This window comes from Blastomyces gilchristii (assembly GCF_000003855.2).
Source record: "Blastomyces gilchristii SLH14081 genomic scaffold supercont1.3, whole genome shotgun sequence".
Taxonomy (NCBI): domain Eukaryota; kingdom Fungi; phylum Ascomycota; class Eurotiomycetes; order Onygenales; family Ajellomycetaceae; genus Blastomyces; species Blastomyces gilchristii.
Genome location: NW_003101680.1, coordinates 6,102,710 through 6,110,091, shown reverse-complemented (window position 1 = coordinate 6,110,091; position 7,382 = coordinate 6,102,710). Strand labels below are relative to the sequence as shown.

Genomic DNA, 7,382 nt, shown 5'->3' with positions numbered 1-7,382 from the left:
TATTTTGAAAAGAAACAGGCTAAACTCAAATCTCACTTTTAGAATTAGAAATGAAATCAATCAGCAGTTCTTTTCTCAGTTAATAACTGATATTAAAGTTCAAAAATCAGTTATAGCTTCAATTGAGTCATCATTCTTTGAAAACTTCATCATTCTGACTAAAATGCCTGAATTCAGTGCAGAATTCCTTATTCAGAATGAGAATCTCTGAAAATCAGCAGTAGAATCTTTGTTAAACATAATAATTCTATCTGAGAGAGATGAAAAGTGAGATAAATTCATTCTTCATAATATTCCAGTTGAAACTTTTGACTGTGAAGGAATGCTACTTCTCAAAAATGAATTAGAAGAATACAACTCTATTTAACTGAGAAAAGAGCCTGTATGACTAAATTCAATTGAGTTCAGACAAAGCAGAAGAAATGCCTCTGTTCTAGTATATACAAAGATACTTGAACAGTCAAAGATCTCTGAAGTAAGAGTAGCAGATTTGAAAATGAGAGTTCATGAATCCAAAGACTCAAGAATGAATCTCAAAGCTCAAACACAGTGTTCAAACTGTGAAAAATATGAACACTTTACTCTCTCATATTTTAGAGACTCAAAATGTGCATTCTGTACCAGAGATCACAAAACTAGTGAGCATAAATGTGAAACATGCTTAAAAAGAGATGAAATATATCAATACACTCTGCTTAAGTGCTCTAATTGCAAAGAAAAACATGCATCTAGCTCAAAAGAATGTATGTTTGCTTCAAGAACTCAAAAGAACTGAAGAAAAGATGAAGCTCAAAGTCAATCTAGAACTGAAAAGAAGAGTCAAGCTAGTAAACTTATAACTGTAAGCTTAAAAAGAAGAAACACTTAACTATCTAAATCTTTACACTTCAATTCTTCAGCTAAATGTAAACAGAATTTGAATTCTCAAACTTCTGTTAAGATTAGAGAATTGAGAAATGACTCTGATGATAAACTAGATGTAATACAAGCAGTTGAGATTCCTACTTTTCAAAATACTTGTAATCTACTATCTGATAATAGTGATTAGATTCTACTCTATCTCTACTCTCTTTTAGTATGAATATACAACAAAAATAACAAAAAAAGTTTAAAAACTCTTCAAAAATCACATTTATTCAAAATAATGTAAATAGAAACTCAAATTATATTTATTCTTATCTTTGAATTGCATTTGAATAAAAAGTTGATTTGATACTGCTTCAGAAACTGAATTTTGATGCTGAGTAAAAATATATCATTTTTCATTCAAGCTACTACTGCTTTCTATCTGAAAAGTTTGAGATAAAGTCAAGAGTAGTGATCTATGAAAGAAAGAGATCAAGATATCAATTTAATCTAAGATTTGATATCATATCTGACTCTGATATTCTGGTGAGTGATATTATAGATAAAGAGAATGAGTTTAATACTATACAGCTCATAAATATCTATAATGAAAAGTTATTAAAGAAAAATAATAATATCTGAACAATTGATAGAGAATTTCTGAACATAACTTCATTAAGAAACTCTATAATTATCAGAGATTTCAATGCATATGATCTCTGATGAAATTCAGAATGCAAGAGAGCAGTAAGAGCTGATAATGTAATTGAATAAATTTTTAAGCATTCAATAGATTTAGTTAATAAGTCTGATTAACAAACATTCTTTAGAAATGATATGAAACAGAAATCTATTATAGATCTAATCTTCATATTATAAAATCTAATGAAAAAAAGACTTATAAACTGATTTATTAATTCAAATGAGATATCAGAATCAGATCATGAGATTATTCTATTTAATATTGAACTGAGTGAAAAACAAATGAGTGAAAATTCTCTTCTCTCTAATCAGTTTAACTTTGAAAAAGCTGATTGAAAAGCAGTTGAAGAAAGTACAAAACTGTTAAAATCTGAAGAACAGAGTAAGCTATATTGAAATTCTGGTCAAGATGTCTCAAATGAAATGCTTGAGAATAGAGTCAAGCTTATTACATCTATTATTCCAACAAGTGTTAGAGATAATATTTCAAAGAGCAAATCTTCTGAGTATTCAAAATCTTGATAAAATGAGAATATCTTATCTAAAAGAAAAGAATTAGCTACTGCTAGAAGAGATTGAAAGAATGATATAATATCTGATAAAGAGTTCAAAGCTATCAGAAATGAATATTTTTCAGATATTCAAAGAGCTAAAACAGACTGCTGAAATAAATTTCTTAAAGAAGTATAAGAAAAGAAAGTTTTTAAAGCCTTTAACTATACTAAAACAAGAAGTGTAGCAAAACTTCCAGTCTTAGAATATGAGTTTCAGAATGAATCATATACAGTAAACTCTTTTAAGAAAAAATGTCAAGCTTTTATAAGAATTCTCTTTCAATACTTATCAGATTCAGATTCAGAGAAAGAGAATATATGACTTCTAAACTATATTAATGAAAATGACTGAGAATGATCTAATCTTACATAAGATGAATTAGAGTCAGCTATCTTCTCAAGTTCTGTTAAAACTGCTGCAGGGCCTGATTCAATTAATTACTTAATTATTCAAAATATATATTCCTACTTAAAGAATGAATATTTTAAGATCTTTTTCAATCTCTTGAAAAATGAATATTATTCTGAATGCTGAAGACAAGCCACTGAAGTGATTCTTACAAAATCTAATAGAAAAACTTCAATTTCTAAGTCATATAGAGTAATATCTCTATTAAACTGTCTAGAAAAGATTTTAAAAAAGATAATAGCTACTCAACTATCTTTTATAAGCTCTATTAATAATTCTCTTTTATTCAGTGAATAAATGAGAGATAGAAAACAATATTCTACAATTGACACTGTTCTCTTAGTTATGTATAATATTTAAATAACAAAGCATGAAGATCCGATCTCAACTGCAGTTTTTATTAATATAAAAAAAGCATTTAATTATGTTTCAAAGTCAAAGTTAATTCAGACTTTGAAGATGTTAAAACTGCCACTTTCTCTAATAAAATGAGTTAACTATTTTATATCTAAAAGAATCATATAACTTTTCTTTGATGAAATGAAATAAGACAAGACTGAGATAAAAATAGAAGTGCTGTAAGAATCTTCAATTTCATTCATTTTATTTGCAATATACACTGCATATCTATTCAAAGATAGAAATATGAAAATAGTGTAATGTTCAAGTTATATAGATAATATTAATCTAGTTTAAAGCTTAAAAACTATCAAAGAGAATTTGAAAATGATTGAAAAAGCTATAAAGAGAATCTTTATTAGAGCAGATATCAATCAAATTTAATTTAATATGAATAAAACTGAGTTAATTCATTTCTTTTCTAGATTCAATGAGAAAGAACTATCTCTAACTCTTTTAAATAGAGAGATTAAACCCAGTTTAAATGTCAAATGATTAGAAGTATGATTAAAGTTCAAGTTGAATTTTAAATATCATATTCAACAAAGAACTGTCAAGACAGAAAGACTATTGAACAACATTATCAGACTATCAAATAAAGAGAGAGATCTATTCTTCCAGACTATAAGACAGTTATATATAGTCTGTATTATCTCAGTAGCTGATTATGAAGTTCAAGTTTGATGAAATAATCAAGAAAATTTCACTGAACTCTTTCAAAGTCTATAAAACAGAGCTTTGAGAAGAATTCTGAGAGTATTCAAATCATCTTCAATTAAAATAATGAAAATTGAAGCTTCAATTCTCTCTTCTGCTATTAGATTTGAAAAGGCCTCTATAAACTATACTCTGAGAGTTATAAAGATGAGCTCAAATCATATAATCAGAGAAAGAGTCTCTTCTTCATTTTCATCAATTAACTCTGAAAATGAACTAAATTGAAATAGATTTCTTACTTGAAATAAAAATAATTGTTCAAAGAAAATGTCTTCTCAACTGTACAGACTATACTCACTGATTAAAAATCAATTTTCTTCTTTAAATATTGAAAAAGTTGATCATGAGAAGTTATCTCTCTGAAGAGAAAATCTTGAATCTCTTATAGACTTACAAATAAGTGAACTATCTAAAGAGAAAGAATATAAACAGTATTTAAAGAGAATTTCTATAATCAATATAAAAGACTCTATTCTGATTTATTCAGATGACTCAAAGAACAAGAATTTAAATAGATTAGACACAGACATTCCTTATACTGAAGATAATTTTAATTTTGTCTCAGATTTCTGAAATTTAGACTGTGAATCTGAAGCCTTTAGTGCTGAACTATTTATAATAGTGAAAGCTTTCAAACTTATTGAAATAAAATCTTATAAAAGAGAAAATAGTTTGAAAGATATATAAACATTCTCTGATAGTCAAGCTGCTTTAAAAAGACTTAGAAATAGTCAGATTTATAATAATTAAATGAATCTTCAACTGATCTTAAACTCTATTTTAAAAATTCAAAAGAGAAGAACATTAAAGCTGATAATTCATCTGCACTGAGTTCCTGCTCATATGAATATTCATAACAATGAATTGACTGCTTCAGCTGTAAAAAAGAGTTCAGAATTAAGTGAATATATTAAAAGAATTGTGTTCTAATCTTTCATAAAGAGGAAAATAAAAGAATCTTGTTTAGACAAGTGAAATAAAAGCTGGCAGAAATAAAAGAAGAGTATACATTATTCAAGATTTGAAATAAAATTCAAGTGAAAATCTTGTTCAATTAAATGTAAAAAGAAAATATTCTCATCTATAATACAGCTGAAATTAGAACATGACTATTTTAAATCTTATATACAAAGATTTGATGATAGATTTAATTCAATAGAATGCTCATTCTGCAATACAAATGACAATTCTGAGTATATTGTAATGCACTGTGCATTATACAATAGTCTCAGAGTCAGATTGAAAGAGAAGTATGATCTAAATTAATTAAATATGAGATTCTTATTCTCAACTGAGACAGGAATTAAATACTTAATAGACTTGCTATCAGAAACTCAAGCAGCTATAAGAAAATGACTGAATTCAGAAATATCTGAATATGAAGAGGAGGAAATTGATCAGATATAGTCTGTTAAAACAGCTATATACTATCTTTTAATAATTTGTTTCATCACAGTCTCTCTTTATTTTACTTTACTTTTTTCTTTCTATTCTTTTCTATCTATCTATTTAATGTGTTTATTTTTAAGACTGTGTTCTCTTTTCTTTTGTCATGATATTATCAAATGATTTCAAAGTATCAGAAGATGTTAAAATACTGCAATTTGTAAACAGTTTTTATATTCTGAGCTGAAATTTTCTGATTTTGCATATCTGAAATTGGTGAATGTATAATAGTTAACTTTATAGATATAGGAAAAACCCTGAGAACTTTTAATTCTCAGGTAGATGTCATAGTCTCTGACTGCATACATCTATAATTGAAGAATAATAATAATAATAATAAACCTGATTGAAAAGCAGTTGAAGAAAGTATAAAACTGTTAAAATCTGAAAAGCAGAGTGAGCTATATTAAAACCCTGATCAAGATATCTCAAATGAAATACTTGAGAATAGAGTGAAGCTTACTACATCTATTATTCTAACAAGTGTTAGAGATAATATTCTAAAGAGAAAGTCTTCTGAGTATTTCAAATCTTGATGAAATAAGAATATCATATCTAAAAGGAAACAATTAGCTACTGCTAGAAGAGATTGAAAGAATGATATAATATCTGATAAAGTATTCAAAGCTATCAGAAATGAATATTTTTCAGATATTAAAAGAGCTAAAATAAACTGCTGAAATAAATTTCTTAAAGAAGTATAAATAAAGAAAGATTTTAAAGCTTTTAACTACACTGAAACAAGAAGTGTAGCAAAACTTTCAGTCTTGAAATATGAGTTTCAGAATGAATTATATACAGCAAACTCTTTTGAGAAAGAATATCAAGCTTTTATAAGAAGTCTCTTTCAAAACTCATTAGATTTAGATTCAGAGAAAGAGAATATATTACTTCACAACTATATTGATGAAAATGACTGCCCCGGTGGCTGAATGGTTAATGCGGCCACCCAGTAGCGCCTTGGCGTGGGAAACCAAGGCGCGTGGGTTCGAAACCCGCAGGGGATACATTAAATCCGGAACTCAAGCATCTCAGGTTTCTAATAAATACAGAGGTGTACAAATCGCTTCAATGAATTGCTCTATGTTCCTGAGCTGAGAAGTTATTATCGCATGTATTTAATTGTCACTTCTTTGTATTTTCCTATGTTCTTGTTATCTTGACATGGTCTCAACACCTGTATTTTCTCCTGTATAACTAACACTTGACCTGTATTTAACATCATGCAAGGACTCATTATAAGCTCCGCTTGCATATGAGTATAATGGAAGAATAATAATAATAATAATGATGAAAATAACTGAGAATGATCTGAGCTTACACAAGATGAATTAGAGTCAGCTATTTTCACAAGTTCAGTTAAAACTGCTACAGGGCCTGATTCAATCAATCATCTGATTATTCAAAATATATACCTCTACTTAAAGAATGAATATTTTGAGCTCTTTTTCAATCTCTTAAAAAATGAATATTATTCTGAATACTGAAGAGAAGTCACTGAAGTGATTCTTATAAAATTTAATAGAAAAACTTCAATTTCTAAGTCATATAGAGTAATATCTCTATTGAACTGTCTAGAAAAGGTTTTAGAAAATATAATAGCTACTTAACTATCTTTTATAGGCTCTATTAATAATTCTCTTTTATTCAGTGAATAAATAAGAGATAGAAAACAATGTTCTGTAATTAATACTATTCTCTTAGTTGTTTATAATATTTAAATAGCAAAGTATGAAGATCTGATCTCAACTGTAGTTTTTATTAATATAAAAGAAGTATTTAATCATGTTTCAAAGTCAAAGTTAATTCAGACTTTGAAGATGTTAAAACTGTCACTTTCTCTAATAAAATGAGTTAACTGTTTTATATCTAAAAGAATTATAGAACTATTCTTTGATGAAATGAAATATGACAAGACTGAGATAAAAATAGAAGTATCATAAGAATCTTGAATCTCACTCATTTTATTTACAATATACACTGCATATCTATTCAAAAATATAGATATGAAAATAGTGTGATCTCTGAGTTATATGAATGATATTGATCTAGTCTACAGCTCAAAAACAATCAGAGAGAATTTGGAAGTAATTGAAGAAGTAGTAAAGACAATCTTTGTCAGAGCTGATATCAATCAAAGTCAATTTAATATGAATAAAACTGAGTTAATTCATTTCTTTTCTAGATTCAATGAGAAAGAACTATCTCTAACTCTTTTAAATAGAGAGATTAAACCCAGTTTAAATATCAAATGATTAGAAGTATGATTAAACTTTAAGTTGAATTTTAAATATCATATTTAACAAAGA

General features: G+C 27.1%; 1 pseudogene across 1 annotated transcript; it reads left to right on the top strand.

Annotated features, from left to right (window-relative positions):
• Nucleotides 1-5,991: 5,991 nt before the first annotated feature.
• Nucleotides 5,992-6,080, top strand: BDBG_16625 (annotated as a pseudogene). Its single transcript has one exon. The product of its transcript is annotated as a tRNA-OTHER (tRNA).
• Nucleotides 6,081-7,382: the final 1,302 nt, after the last annotated feature.